This window comes from Equus caballus, unplaced genomic scaffold (genome assembly GCF_041296265.1).
Source record: "Equus caballus isolate H_3958 breed thoroughbred unplaced genomic scaffold, TB-T2T haplotype1-0000016, whole genome shotgun sequence".
In the NCBI taxonomy this organism is placed as follows: domain Eukaryota; kingdom Metazoa; phylum Chordata; class Mammalia; order Perissodactyla; family Equidae; genus Equus; species Equus caballus.
Window position 1 is genome coordinate 3,754,636 of NW_027222391.1, and position 16,767 is coordinate 3,771,402.

Genomic DNA, 16,767 nt, shown 5'->3' on the forward strand with positions numbered 1-16,767 from the left:
CTGGCGGACACTCCGAAATCACCTGTCGTGCATGCCGGAACCACCTCTCAGCCATGCCGGAAGCAAGTGCCGGACACGCCGGAATCACCTACCGGACAGACCGGAACCACCTGCCGAGCACGCCGGAGCCACCTGTTCGACTCGCTGGAACCACCTGCCGGACAGGCCAATATCAACTGCTGGCTATGCCAGAACCACCTGGGGGACGGTCCGGCATCACCTGCCAGCCATGGCGGAACCACCTCTCAGACGTACCAGAACCACCTGCCGGAGAAGCTGGAAACACGTCCTGGACAGTCTGGAACCACCTGCCGGCCAAGCCTGAACCACCTGCCAAGCACAACGGAACAACCTGCCAGACACGCCAAAATCACCTGCGTGTTATGCCAGAACCACTTGGAGGACTCTCTGGGATGACCTGCCGGGCATGCCGGAACCACCTCTCAGACGTGCCAGAACCATGTGGCGGACAGTCCGGAATCACCTGTTGGGCATGCGCAACCACCTCTGAGACGTACCAGAACCACATGCCGTGCAGGCTGGAACCACCTACCGGACAGACCGGAATCACCTTTCGGGCATGCCGGAACCACCTGTCAGATGTGCCAGAAACACGTGCCGGAGACGCCGGAAGCACCTGCCAAGCACGTTGGAACCACCTGCTCAACTCGCCTGAACCACCTGCCGGACATGCCAAAATCACCTGCCGACTATGCCAGAAACCCTTGGCGAACACTCCGGAATCACTTGCGGGGCATGCAGGAACCACCTCTCAGACATGCCAGAACCCCGTGCCAATGACCCCGGAAGCACCTGCCGAGCACGCCGGAACCACCTGCTCGACTCACCAGAACCACCTGCCGGACACGCAGAAATCACCTGCCGGCTACGTCACAACCAGTTGGGTAACACTTCGGAATCACCTGCCGGGCTTGCTGGAACCACCTGCCGGTGATGCCAAAATCACCTGCCAACTACGCCAGTACCACTTGGCGGACACTGTGGAAACACCTGTCGGGCCGGCCGGAACCACATCTCAGACGTGCCAGAACCATGTGCATGAGATGCTGGAACCACACCCCGAACAGACGGAAAACACCTGCCAGACCCGTCTGAACAACCTGCCGAGCACGCCGGAGCCACCTGCTCGACTCGCCGGAACCACCTACCTGACATGCCCAAATCACCAGCCGGGTATGCCAGAACCACTTGGCGGACACTCCGGAATCATCTGCCGGACATGCCGGAACCAGCTCTCAGACACACCAGAACCACGTGCCGGAGACGCCGGAAGCACCTGCCGAGCATGCCGGAGCCACCTGCTCGACTCGCCAGAAACACCTGCCGGACACGCCAAAATCACCTGCCGGGTATGCCAGAGCCACCTGGCGGACACTCCGAAATCACCTGTCGTGCATGCCGGAACCACCTCTCAGCCATGCCGGAAGCAAGTGCCGGACACGCCGGAATCACCTACCGGACAGACCGGAACCACCTGCCGAGCACGCCGGAGCCACCTGTTCGACTCGCTGGAACCACCTGCCGGACAGGCCAATATCAACTGCTGGCTATGCCAGAACCACCTGGGGGACGGTCCGGCATCACCTGCCAGCCATGGCGGAACCACCTCTCAGACGTACCAGAACCACCTGCCGGAGAAGCTGGAAACACGTCCTGGACAGTCTGGAACCACCTGCCGGCCAAGCCTGAACCACCTGCCAAGCACAACGGAACAACCTGCCAGACACGCCAAAATCACCTGCGTGTTATGCCAGAACCACTTGGAGGACTCTCTGGGATGACCTGCCGGGCATGCCGGAACCACCTCTCAGACGTGCCAGAACCATGTGGCGGACAGTCCGGAATCACCTGTTGGGCATGCGCAACCACCTCTGAGACGTACCAGAACCACATGCCGTGCAGGCTGGAACCACCTACCGGACAGACCGGAATCACCTTTCGGGCATGCCGGAACCACCTGTCAGATGTGCCAGAAACATGTGCCGGAGACGCCGGACGCACCTGCCAAGCACGTTGGAACCACCTGCTCAACTCGCCTGAACCACCTGCCGGAAATGCCAAAATCACCTGCCGACTATGCCAGAACCCATTGGCGAACACTCCGGAATCACTTGCCGGGCATGCAGGAACCACCTCTCAGACATGCCAGAACCCCGTGCCAATGACCCCGGAAGCACCAGCCGAGCACGCCGGAACAACTTGCTTGACTCGCCAGAAGCACCTGCCGATCACGCAAAAATCACCTGCCGGCTACGCCACAACCAGTTGGTGAACACTTTGGAATCACCTGCCAGGCTTGCTGGAACCACCTGCCAGTCATGCCAAAATCACCTGCCAACTACGCCAGAACCGCTTGGCGGACACTGCGGAAACACCTGTCGGCCCGGCTGGAACCACATCTCAGACGTGCCAGAAACGTGTTCATGAGATGCTGGAAACACACCCCGAACAGAAGGATACCACCTGCCAGAACCGCCTGAACCACCTGCTGAGCACGCCGGAACCACCTGCTCGACTCACCGGCACCACCTCCCTGACACGCCAAAATCACCTGCTGGGTATGCCAGAACCACTTGGCGGACACTCCGGAATCATCTGCCGGACATGCCGGAACCAGCTCTCAGACACACCATAACCACGTGCCGGAGACGCCGGAAGCACCTGCCGAGCATGCCGGAGCCACCTGCTCGACTCGCCAGAAACACCTGCCGGACACGCCAAAATCACCTGCCGGGTATGCCAGAACCACCTGGCGGACACTATGGAATCACCTGCCGCGCATGCCGGAACCACCTCTCAGACGTGCCGGAAGCACGTGCCAGACACGCCGGAAACACCTACCGGACAGACCGGAACCACCTGCCAAGAACCCCGGAGCCACCTGTTCGACTCGCTGGAACCACCTGCCGGACAGGCCAATATCAACTGCTGGCTATGCCAGAACCACCTGGGGGACAGTCCGGGATCACCTGCCAGCCATGGCGGAACCACCTCTCAGACGTACCAGAACCACCTGCCGGAAAAGCTGGAAACACGTCCTGGACAGACTGGAACCACGTGACGGCCATGCCTTAACCACCTGCCGAGCACGGCGGAACCACCTCCCGGACACGCCAAAATCACCTGCGGGCTACGCCAGAACCACTTGGACGACTCTCCGAAATGACCTGCCGGGCATGTTGGAACCACCTCTCAGACGTGCCAGAAGCACGTGCCAGACAGTCCGGAATCACCTGTTGGGCATACGCAAGCACCTCTGAGACGTACCAGAACCACGTGCCGTGCACGCCGGAACCACCTACCGGACAGACCGGAATCAACTTTTGGGCATGCCGGAACCACCAGTCAGATGTGCCAGAAACACGTGCCGGAGACGCCGGAAGCACCTGCCGAGCACGTCGCAACCACCTGCTCAACTCGCCTGAACCACCTGCCGGACACGCCAAAATCACCTGCCCGCTACACCAGCACCACTTCGGGGACAAGCCGGAATCACGTGAGGGGCATGCCGGCACAGCCTCTCAGACTGAACCTCGTGCCGGACACCACAGAACCACCTGCCGGACAGACCGGAACCACCTGCCGGACACGCCGGAACCACCGGCTCGACCCGCCGGAACGACCGCTGGACATGCAAAATCACCTGCCGGCTACGCCGGAAACACTTGGCGAACACTCCAGAATCATCTGCCGGACATGCCGGAACCAGCTCTCAGACACACCAGAACCAAGTGCCGGAGACGCCGGAAGCACCTGCCGAGCATGCCGGAGCCACCTGCTTGACTCGCCAGAACCACCTGCCGGACACGCCAAAATCACCTGCCGGGTACGCCAGAACCACCTGGCGGACACTCCGAAATCACCTGTCGCGCATGCCGGAACCACCTCTCAGACATGCCAGAACCCCGTGCCAATGACCCCGGAAGCACCTGCCGAGCACGCCGGAACAACTTGCTCGACTCGCCAGAACCACCTGCCGATCACGCAAAAATCACCTGCCGGCTACGCCACAACCAGTTGGTGAACACTTTGGAATCACCTTCCAGGCTTGCTGGAACCACCTGCCAGTCATGCCAAAATCACCTGCCAACTACGCCAGAACCGCTTGGCGGACACTGCGGAAACACCTGTCGGGCCGGCTGGAACCACATCTCAGACGTGCCAGAAACGTGTTCATGAGATGCTGGAACCACACCCCGAACAGACGGATACCACCTGCCAGAACCGCCTGAACCACCTGCTGAGCACGCCGGAACCACCTGCTCGACTCACCGGTACCACCTCCCTGACACGCCAAAATCACCTGCTGGGTATGCCAGAACCACTTGGCGGACACTCCAGAATCATCTGGGGGACATGCCGGAACCAGCTCTCAGACACAGCAGAACCATGTGCCCTAGACGCCGGAAGCACCTGCCGAGCATGCCGGAGCCACCTGCTCGACTCGCCAGAAACACCTGCCGGACACGCCAAAATCACCTGCCGGGTATGCCAGAACCACCTGGCGGACACTACGGAATCACCTGCCGCGCATGCCGGAACCACCTCTCAGACGTGCCGGAAGCACGTGCCAGACACGCCGGAAACACCTACCGGACAGACCGGAACCACCTGCCAAGAACGCCAGAGCCACCTGTTCGACTCGCTGGAACCACCTGCCGGACAGGCCCATATCAACTGCTGGCTATGCCAGAACCACCTGGGGGACAGTCCGGGATCACCTGCCAGCCATGGCGGAACCACCTCTCAGACGTACCAGAACCACCTGCCGGAGAAGCTGGAAACACGTCCTGGACAGACTGGAACCACGTGACGGCCATGCCTGAACCACCTGCCGAGCACGGCGGAACCACCTGCCGGACACGCCAAAATCACCTGCGGGCTACGCCAGAACCACTTGGACGACTCTCCGAAATGACCTGCCGGGCATGTTGGAACCACCTCTCAGACGTGCCAGAAGCACGTGACGGACAGTCCGGAATCACCTGTTGGGCATACGCAACCACCTCTGAGACGTACCAGAACCACGTGCCGTGCACGCTGGAACCACCTACCGGACAGACCGGAATCACCATTTGGGCATGCCGGAACCACCAGTCAGATGTGCCAGAAACACGTGCTGGAGACGCCGGAAGCACCTGCCGAGCACGTCGCAACCACCTGCTCAACTCGCCTGAACCACCTGCCGGACACGCCAAAATCACCTGCCCGCTACACCAGCACCACTTCGGGGACAAGCCGGAATCACGTGAGGGGCATGCCGGCACAGCCTCTCAGACTGAACCTCGTGCCGGACACCACAGAACCACCTGCCGGACAGACCGGAACCACCTGCCGGACACGCCGGAACCACCGGCTCGACCCGCCGGAACGACCGCTGGACATGCAAAATCACCTGCCGGCTACGCCGGAAACACTTGGCGAACACTCCGGAATCACCTGCCGGGCATGCCGGAACCACCTCTCAGACATGCCAGAACCACGTGCCAATGACCCCGGAAGCCCCAGCCGAGCACGCCGGAACCACCTGCTCGACTCGCCAGAACCACCTGCCGGACACGCAAAAATCACCTGCCGGCTACGCCACAACCAGTTGGGGAACACTTCGGAATCACCTGTCGGGCTTGCTGGAACCACCTGCCGGTCATGCCAAAATCAGCTGCCAACTACGCCAGTACCACTTGGCGGACACTGTGGAAACACCTGTCGGGCCGGCCGGAACCACATCTCAGACGTGCCAGAACCATGTGCATGAGATGCTGGAACCACACCCCGAACAGACGGAAAACACCTGCCAGACCCGTCTGAACAACCTGCCGAGCACGCCGGAGCCACCTGCTCGACTCGCCGGAACCACCTACCTGACATGCCCAAATCACCAGCCGGGTATGCCAGAACCACTTGGCGGACACTCCGGAATCATCTGCCGGACATGCCGGAACCAGCTCTCAGACACACCAGAACCACGTGCCGGAGACGCCGGAAGCACCTGCCGAGCATGCCGGAGCCACCTGCTCGACTCGCCAGAAACACCTGCCGGACACGCCAAAATCACCTGCCGGGTACGCCAGAACCACCTGGCGGACACTCCGAAATCACCTGTCGCGCATGCCGGAACCACCTCTCAGACGTGCCGGAAGCACGTGCCGGACACGCCGGAATCACCTACCGGACAGACCGGAACCACCTGCTGAGCACGCCGGAGCCACCTGTTCGACTCGCTGGAACCACCTGCCGGACAGGCCAATATCAACTGCTGGCTATGCCAGAACCACCTGGGGGACGGTCCGGAATCGCCTGCCAGCCATGGCGGAACCACCTCTCAGACGTACCAGAACCACCTGCCGGAGAAGCTGGAAACACGTCCTGGACAGTCTGGAACCACCTGCCGGCCAAGCCTGAACCACCTGCCAAGCACAACGGAACAACCTGCCAGACACGCCAAAATCACCTGCGTGTTATGCCAGAACCACTTGGAGGACTCTCTGGGATGACCTGCCGGGCATGCCGGAACCACCTCTCAGACGTGCCAGAACCATGTGGCGGACAGTCCGGAATCACCTGTTGGGCATGCGCAACCACCTCTGAGACGTACCAGAACCACATGCCGTGCAGGCTGGAACCACCTACCGGACAGACCGGAATCACCTTTCGGGCATGCCGGAACCACCTGTCAGATGTGCCAGAAACACGTGCCGGAGACGCCGGAAGCACCTGCCAAGCACGTTGGAACCACCTGCTCAACTCGCCTGAACCACCTGCCGGACATGCCAAAATCACCTGCCGACTATGCCAGAACCCCTTGGCGAACACTCCGGAATCACTTGCTGGGCATGCAGGAACCACCTCTCAGACATGCCAGAACCCCGTGCCAATGACCCCGGAAGCACCAGCCGAGCACGCCGGAACCACCTGCTCGACTCGCCAGAACCACCTGCCGATCACGCAAAAATCACCTGCCGGCTACGCCACAACCAGTTGGTGAACACTTTGGAATCACCTGCCAGGCTTGCTGGAACCACCTGCCAGTCAGGCCAAAATCACCTGCCAACTACGCCAGAACCGCTTGGCGGACACTGCGGAAACACCTGTCGGCCCGGCTGGAACCACATCTCAGACGTGCCAGAAACGTGTTCATGAGATGCTGGAACCACACCCCGAACAGACGGATACCACCTGCCAAAACCGCCTGAACCACCTGCTGAGCACGCCGGAACCACCTGCTCGACTCACCGGTACCACCTCCCTGACACGCCAAAATCACCTGCTGGGTATGCCAGAACCACTTGGCGGACACTCCAGAATCATCTGCCGGACATGCCGGAACCTGCTGTCAGACACAGCAGAACCATGTGCCCTAGACGCCGGAAGCACCTGCAGAGCATGCCGGAGCCACCTGCTCGACTCGCCAGAAACACCTGCCGGACACGCCAAAATCACCTGCCGGGTATGCCAGAACCACCTGGCGGACACTACGGAATCACCTGCCGCGCATGCCGGAACCACCTCTCAGACGTGCCGGAAGCACGTGCCAGACACGCCGGAAACACCTACCGGACAGACTGGAACCACCTGCCAAGAACGCCAGAGCCACCTGTTCGACTCGCTGGAACCACCTGCCGGACAGGCCCATATCAACTGCTGGCTATGCCAGAACCACCTGGGGGACAGTCCGGGATCACCTGCCAGCCATGGCGGAACCACCTCTCAGACGTACCAGAACCACCTGCCGGAGAAGCTGGAAACACGTCCTGGACAGACTGGAACCACGTGACGGCCATGCCTGAACCACCTGCCGAGCACGGCGGAACCACCTGCCGGACACGCCAAAATCACCTGCGGGCTACGCCAGAACCACTTGGACGACTCTCCGAAATGACCTGCCGGGCATGTTGGAACCACCTCTCAGACGTGCCAGAAGCACGTGGCGGACAGTCCGGAATCACCTGTTGGGCATACGCAACCACCTCTGACACGTACCAGAACTACGTGCCGTGCACGCTGGAACCACCTACCGGACAGACCGGAATCACCATTTGGGCATGCCGGAACCACCAGTCAGATGTGCCAGAAACACGTGCCGGAGACGCCGGAAGCACCTGCCGAGCACGTCGCAACCACCTGCTCAACTCGCCTGAACCACCTGCCGGACATGCCAAAATCACCTGCCCGCTACACCAGCACCACTTCGGGGACAAGCCGGAATCACGTGAGGGGCATGCCGGCACAGCCTCTCAGACTGAACCTCGTGCCGGACACCACAGAACCACCTGCCGGACAGACCGGAACCACCTGCCGGACACGCCGGAACCACCGGCTCGACCCGCCGGAACGACCGCTGGACATGCAAAATCACCTGCCGGCTACGCCGGAAACACTTGGCGAACACTCCGGAATCACCTGCCGGGCATGCCGGAACCACCTCTCAGATATGCCAGAACCACGTGCCAATGACCCCGGAAGCACCTGCCGAGCACGCCGGAACCACCTGCTCGACTCGCCAGAACCACCTGCCGGACACGCAAAAATCACCTGCCGGCTACGCAACAACCAGTTGGGGAACACTTCGGAATCACCTGCCGGGCTTGCTGGAACCACCTGCCGGTCATGCCAAAATCACCTGCCAACTACGCCAGAACCGCTTGGCGGACACTGTGGAAACACCTGTCGGGCCGGCCGGAACCACATCTCAGACGTGCCAGAACCATGTGCATGAGATGCTGGAACCACACCCCGAACAGACGGAAAACTCCTGCCAGACCCGTCTGAACAGCCTGCTGAGCACGCCGGAGCCACCTGCTCGACTCGCCGGAACCACCTACCTGACATGCCCAAATCACCAGCCGGGTATGCCAGAACCACTTGGCGGACACTCCGGAATCATCTGCCGGACATGCCGGAACCAGCTCTCAGACACACCAGAACCACGTGCCGGAGACGCCGGAAGCACCTGCCGAGCATGCCGGAGCCACCTGCTCGACTCGCCAGAAACACCTGCCGGACACGCCAAAATCACCTGCCGGGTACGCCAGAACCACCTGGCGGACACTCCGAAATCACCTGTCGCGCATGCCGGAACCACCTCTCAGACGTGCCGGAAGCACGTGCCGGACACGCCGGAATCACCTACCGGACAGACCGGAACCACCTGCCGAGCACGCCGGAGCCACCTGTTCGACTCGCTGGAACCACCTGCCGGACAGGCCAATATCAACTGCTGGCTATGCCAGAACCACCTGGGGGACGGTCCGGAATCGCCTGCCAGCCATGGCGGAACCACCTCTCAGACGTACCAGAACCACCTGCCGGAGAAGCTGGAAACACGTCCTGGACAGTCTGGAACCACCTGCCGGCCAAGCCTGAACCACCTGCCAAGCACAACGGAACAACCTGCCAGACACGCCAAAATCACCTGCGTGTTATGCCAGAACCACTTGGAGGACTCTCTGGGATGACCTGCCGGGCATGCCGGAACCACCTCTCAGACGTGCCAGAACCATGTGGCGGACAGTCCGGAATCACCTGTTGGGCATGCGCAACCACCTCTGAGACGTACCAGAACCACATGCCGTGCAGGCTGGAACCACCTACCGGACAGACCGGAATCACCTTTCGGGCATGCCGGAACCACCTGTCAGATGTGCCAGAAACACGTGCCGGAGACGCCGGAAGCACCTGCCAAGCACGTTGGAACCACCTGCTCAACTCGCCTGAACCACCTGCCGGACATGCCAAAATCACCTGCCGACTATGCCAGAACCCCTTGGCGAACACTCCGGAATCACTTGCGGGGCATGCAGGAACCACCTCTCAGACATACCAGAACCCCGTGCCAATGACCCCGGAAGCACCAGCCGAGCACGCCGGAACAACTTGCTTGACTCGCCAGAAGCACCTGCCGATCACGCAAAAATCACCTTCCGGCTACGCCACAACCAGTTGGTGAACACTTTGGAATCACCTGCCAGGCTTGCTGGAACCACCTGCCAGTCATGCCAAAATCACCTGCCAACTACGCCAGAACCGCTTGGCGGACACTGCGGAAACACCTGTCGGCCCGGCTGGAACCACATCTCAGACGTGCCAGAAACGTGTTCATGAGATGCTGGAAACACACCCCGAACAGAAGGATACCACCTGCCAGAACCGCCTGAACCACCTGCTGAGCACGCCGGAACCACCTGCTCGACTCACCGGCACCACCTCCCTGACACGCCAAAATCACCTGCTGGGTATGCCAGAACCACTTGGCTGACACTCCGGAATCATCTGCCGGACATGCCGGAACCAGCTCTCAGACACACCATAACCACGTGCCGGAGACGCCGGAAGCACCTGCCGAGCATGCCGGAGCCACCTGCTCGACTCGCCAGAAACACCTGCCGGACACGCCAAAATCACCTGCCGGGTATGCCAGAACCACCTGGCGGACACTATGGAATCACCTGCCGCGCATGCCGGAACCACCTCTCAGACGTGCCGGAAGCACGTGCCAGACACGCCGGAAACACCTACCGGACAGACCGGAACCACCTGCCAAGAACCCCGGAGCCACCTGTTCGACTCGCTGGAACCACCTGCCGGACAGGCCAATATCAACTGCTGGCTATGCCAGAACCACCTGGGGGACAGTCCGGGATCACCTGCCAGCCATGGCGGAACCACCTCTCAGACGTACCAGAACCACCTGCCGGAAAAGCTGGAAACACGTCCTGGACAGACTGGAACCACGTGACGGCCATGCCTTAACCACCTGCCGAGCACGGCGGAACCACCTCCCGGACACGCCAAAATCACCTGCGGGCTACGCCAGAACCACTTGGACGACTCTCCGAAATGACCTGCCGGGCATGTTGGAACCACCTCTCAGACGTGCCAGAAGCACGTGCCAGACAGTCCGGAATCACCTGTTGGGCATACGCAACCACCTCTGAGACGTACCAGAACCACGTGCCGTGCACGCCGGAACCACCTACCGGACAGACCGGAATCAACTTTTGGGCATGCCGGAACCACCAGTCAGATGTGCCAGAAACACGTGCCGGAGACGCCGGAAGCACCTGCCGAGCACGTCGCAACCACCTGCTCAACTCGCCTGAACCACCTGCCGGACACGCCAAAATCACCTGCCCGCTACACCAGCACCACTTCGGGGACAAGCCGGAATCACGTGAGGGGCATGCCGGCACAGCCTCTCAGACTGAACCTCGTGCCGGACACCACAGAACCACCTGCCGGACAGACCGGAACCACCTGCCGGACACGCCGGAACCACCGGCTCGACCCGCCGGAACGACCGCTGGACATGCAAAATCACCTGCCGGCTACGCCGGAAACACTTGGCGAACACTCCAGAATCATCTGCCGGACATGCCGGAACCAGCTCTCAGACACACCAGAACCAAGTGCCGGAGACGCCGGAAGCACCTGCCGAGCATGCCAGAGCCACCTGCTTGACTCGCCAGAAACACCTGCCGGACACGCCAAAATCACCTGCCGGGTACGCCAGAACCACCTGGCGGACACTCCGAAATCACCTGTCGCGCATGCCGGAACCACCTCTCAGACATGCCAGAACCCCGTGCCAATGACCCCGGAAGCACCTGCCGAGCACGCCGGAACAACTTGCTCGACTCGCCAGAACCACCTGCCGATCACGCAAAAATCACCTGCCGGCTACGCCACAACCAGTTGGTGAACACTTTGGAATCACCTTCCAGGCTTGCTGGAACCACCTGCCAGTCATGCCAAAATCACCTGCCAACTACGCCAGAACCGCTTGGCGGACACTGCGGAAACACCTGTCGGGCCGGCTGGAACCACATCTCAGACGTGCCAGAAACGTGTTCATGAGATGCTGGAACCACACCCCGAACAGACGGATACCACCTGCCAGAACCGCCTGAACCACCTGCTGAGCACGCCGGAACCACCTGCTCGACTCACCGGTACCACCTCCCTGACACGCCAAAATCACCTGCTGGGTATGCCAGAACCACTTGGCGGACACTCCAGAATCATCTGGGGGACATGCCGGAACCAGCTCTCAGACACAGCAGAACCATGTGCCCTAGACGCCGGAAGCACCTGCAGAGCATGCCGGAGCCACCTGCTCGACTCGCCAGAAACACCTGCCGGACACGCCAAAATCACCTGCCGGGTATGCCAGAACCACCTGGCGGACACTACGGAATCACCTGCCGCGCATGCCGGAACCACCTCTCAGACGTGCCGGAAGCACATGCCAGACACGCCGGAAACACCTACCGGACAGACCGGAACCACCTGCCAAGAACGCCAGAGCCACCTGTTCGACTCGCTGGAACCACCTGCCGGACAGGCCCATATCAACTGCTGGCTATGCCAGAACCACCTGGGGGACAGTCCGGGATCACCTGCCAGCCATGGCGGAACCACCTCTCAGACGTACCAGAACCACCTGCCGGAGAAGCTGGAAACACGTCCTGGACAGACTGGAACCACGTGACGGCCATGCCTGAACCACCTGCCGAGCACGGCGGAACCACCTGCCGGACACGCCAAAATCACCTGCGGGCTACGCCAGAACCACTTGGACGACTCTCCGAAATGACCTGCCGGGCATGTTGGAACCACCTCTCAGACGTGCCAGAAGCACGTGCCGGACAGTCCGGAATCACCTGTTGGGCATACGCAACCACCTCTGACACGTACCAGAACTACGTGCCGTGCACGCTGGAACCACCTACCGGACAGACCGGAATCACCATTTGGGCATGCCGGAACCACCAGTCAGATGTGCCAGAAACACGTGCTGGAGACGCCGGAAGCACCTGCCGAGCACGTCGCAACCACCTGCTCAACTCGCCTGAACCACCTGCCGGACACGCCAAAATCACCTGCCCGCTACACCAGCACCACTTCGGGGACAAGCCGGAATCACGTGAGGGGCATGCCGGCACAGCCTCTCAGACTGAACCTCGTGCCGGACACCACAGAACCACCTGCCGGACAGACCGGAACCACCTGCCGGACACGCCGGAACCACCGGCTCGACCCGCCGGAACGACCGCTGGACATGCAAAATCACCTGCCGGCTACGCCGGAAACACTTGGCGAACACTCCGGAATCACCTGCCGGGCATGCCGGAACCACCTCGCAGACATGCCAGAACCACGTGCCAATGACCCCGGAAGCCCCAGCCGAGCACGCCGCAACCACCTGCTCGACTCGCCAGAACCACCTGCCGGACACGCAAAAATCACCTGCCGGCTACGCCACAACCAGTTGGGGAACACTTCGGAATCACCTGTCGGGCTTGCTGGAACCACCTGCCGGTCATGCCAAAATCAGCTGCCAACTACGCCAGTACCACTTGGCGGACACTGTGGAAACACCTGTCGGGCCGGCCGGAACCACATCTCAGACGTGCCAGAACCATGTGCATGAGATGCTGGAACCACACCCCGAACAGACGGAAAACACCTGCCAGACGCGTCTGAACAACCTGCCGAGCACGCCGGAGCCACCTGCTCGACTCGCCGGAACCACCTACCTGACATGCCCAAATCACCAGCCGGGTATGCCAGAACCACTTGGCGGACACTCCGGAATCATCTGCCGGACATGCCGGAACCAGCTCTCAGACACACCAGAACCACGTGCCGGAGACGCCGGAAGCACCTGCCGAGCATGCCGGAGCCACCTGCTCGACTCGCCAGAAACACCTGCCGGACACGCCAAAATCACCTGCCGGGTACGCCAGAACCACCTGGCGGACACTCCGAAATCACCTGTCGCGCATGCCGGAACCACCTCTCAGACGTGCCGGAAGCACGTGCCGGACACGCCGGAATCACCTACCGGACAGACCGGAACCACCTGCTGAGCACGCCGGAGCCACCTGTTCGACTCGCTGGAACCACCTGCCGGACAGGCCAATATCAACTGCTGGCTATGCCAGAACCACCTGGGGGACGGTCCGGAATCGCCTGCCAGCCATGGCGGAACCACCTCTCAGACGTACCAGAACCACCTGCCGGAGAAGCTGGAAACACGTCCTGGACAGTCTGGAACCACCTGCCGGCCAAGCCTGAACCACCTGCCAAGCACAACGGAACAACCTGCCAGACACGCCAAAATCACCTGCGTGTTATGCCAGAACCACTTGGAGGACTCTCTGGGATGACCTGCCGGGCATGCCGGAACCACCTCTCAGACGTGCCAGAACCATGTGGCGGACAGTCCGGAATCACCTGTTGGGCATGCGCAACCACCTCTGAGACGAACCAGAACCACGTGCCGTGCAGGCTGGAACCACCTACCGGACAGACCGGAATCACCTTTCGGGCATGCCGGAACCACCTGTCAGATGTGCCAGAAACACGTGCCGGAGACGCCGGAAGCACCTGCCAAGCACGTTGGAACCACCTGCTCAACTCGCCTGAACCACCTGCCGGACATGCCAAAATCACCTGCCGACTATGCCAGAACCCCTTGGCGAACACTCCGGAATCACTTGCCGGGCATGCAGGAACCACCTCTCAGACATGCCAGAACCCCGTGCCAATGACCCCGGAAGCACCAGCCGAGCACGCCGGAACCACCTGCTCGACTCGCCAGAACCACCTGCCGATCACGCAAAAATCACCTGCCGGCTACGCCACAACCAGTTGGTGAACACTTTGGAATCACCTGCCAGGCTTGCTGGAACCACCTGCCAGTCAGGCCAAAATCACCTGCCAACTACGCCAGAACCGCTTGGCGGACACTGCGGAAACACCTGTCGGCCCGGCTGGAACCACATCTCAGACGTGCCAGAAACGTGTTCATGAGATGCTGGAACCACACCCCGAACAGACGGATACCACCTGCCAAAACCGCCTGAACCACCTGCTGAGCACGCCGGAACCACCTGCTCGACTCACCGGTACCACCTCCCTGACACGCCAAAATCACCTGCTGGGTATGCCAGAACCACTTGGCGGACACTCCAGAATCATCTGCCGGACATGCCGGAACCTGCTGTCAGACACAGCAGAACCATGTGCCCTAGACGCCGGAAGCACCTGCAGAGCATGCCGGAGCCACCTGCTCGACTCGCCAGAAACACCTGCCGGACACGCCAAAATCACCTGCCGGGTATGCCAGAACCACCTGGCGGACACTACGGAATCACCTGCCGCGCATGCCGGAACCACCTCTCAGACGTGCCGGAAGCACGTGCCAGACACGCCGGAAACACCTACCGGACAGACCGGAACCACCTGCCAAGAACGCCGGAGCCACCTGTTCGACTCGCTGGAACCACCTGCCGGACAGGCCAATATCAACTGCTGGCTATGCCAGAACCACCTGGGGGACAGTCCGGGATCACCTGCCAGCCATGGCGGAACCACCTCTCAGACGTACCAGAACCACCTGCCGGAAAAGCTGGAAACACGTCCTGGACAGACTGGAACCACGTGACGGCCATGCCTGAACCACCTGCCGAGCACGGCGGAACCACCTGCCGGACACGCCAAAATCACCTGCGGGCTACGCCAGAACCACTTGGACGACTCTCCGAAATGACCTGCCGGGCATGTTGGAACCACCTCTCAGACGTGCCAGAAGCACGTGCCGGACAGTCCGGAATCACCTGTTGGGCATACGCAACCACCTCTGACACGTACCAGAACCACGTGCCGTGCACGCCGGAACCACCTACCGGACAGACCGGAATCACCATTTGGGCATGCCGGAACCACCAGTCAGATGTGCCAGAAACACGTGCCGGAGACGCCGGAAGCACCTGCCGAGCACGTCGCAACCACCTGCTCAACTCGCCTGAACCACCTGCCGGACACGCCAAAATCACCTGCCCGCTACACCAGCACCACTTCGGGGACAAGCCGGAATCACGTGAGGGGCATGCCGGCACAGCCTCTCAGACTGAACCTCGTGCCGGACACCACAGAACCACCTGCCGGACAGACCGGAACCACCTGCCGGACACGCCGGAACCACCGGCTCGACCCGCCGGAACGACCGCTGGACATGCAAAATCACCTGCCGGCTACGCCGGAAACACTTGGCGAACACTCCGGAATCACCTGCCGGGCATGCCGGAACCACCTCTCAGATATGCCAGAACCACGTGCCAATGACCCCGGAAGCACCTGCCGAGCACGCCGGAACCACATGCTCGACTCGCCAGAACCACCTGCCGGACACGCAAAAATCACCTGCCGGCTACGCCACAACCAGTTGGGGAACACTTCGGAATCACCTGCCGGGCTTTCTGGAACCACCTGCCGGTCATGCCAAAATCACCTGCCAACTACGCCAGAACCGCTTGGCGGACACTGTGGAAACACCTGTCGGGCCGGCCGGAACCACATCTCAGACGTGCCAGAACCATGTGCATGAGATGCTGGAACCACACCCCGAACCGACGGAAAACACCTGCCAGACCTGTCTGAACAGCCTGCCGAGCACGCCGGAGCCACCTGCTCGACTCGCCGGAACCACCTACCTGACATGCCCAAATCACCAGCCGGGTATGCCAGAACCACTTGGCGGACACTCCGGAATCATCTGCCGGACATGCCGGAACCAGCTCTCAGACACACCAGAACCACGTGCCGGAGACGCCGGAAGCACCTGCCGAGCATGCCGGAGCCACCTGCTCGACTCGCCAGAAACACCTGCCGGACACGCCAAAATCACCTGCCGGGTACGCCAGAACCACCTGGCGGACACTCCGAAACCACCTGTCGCGCATG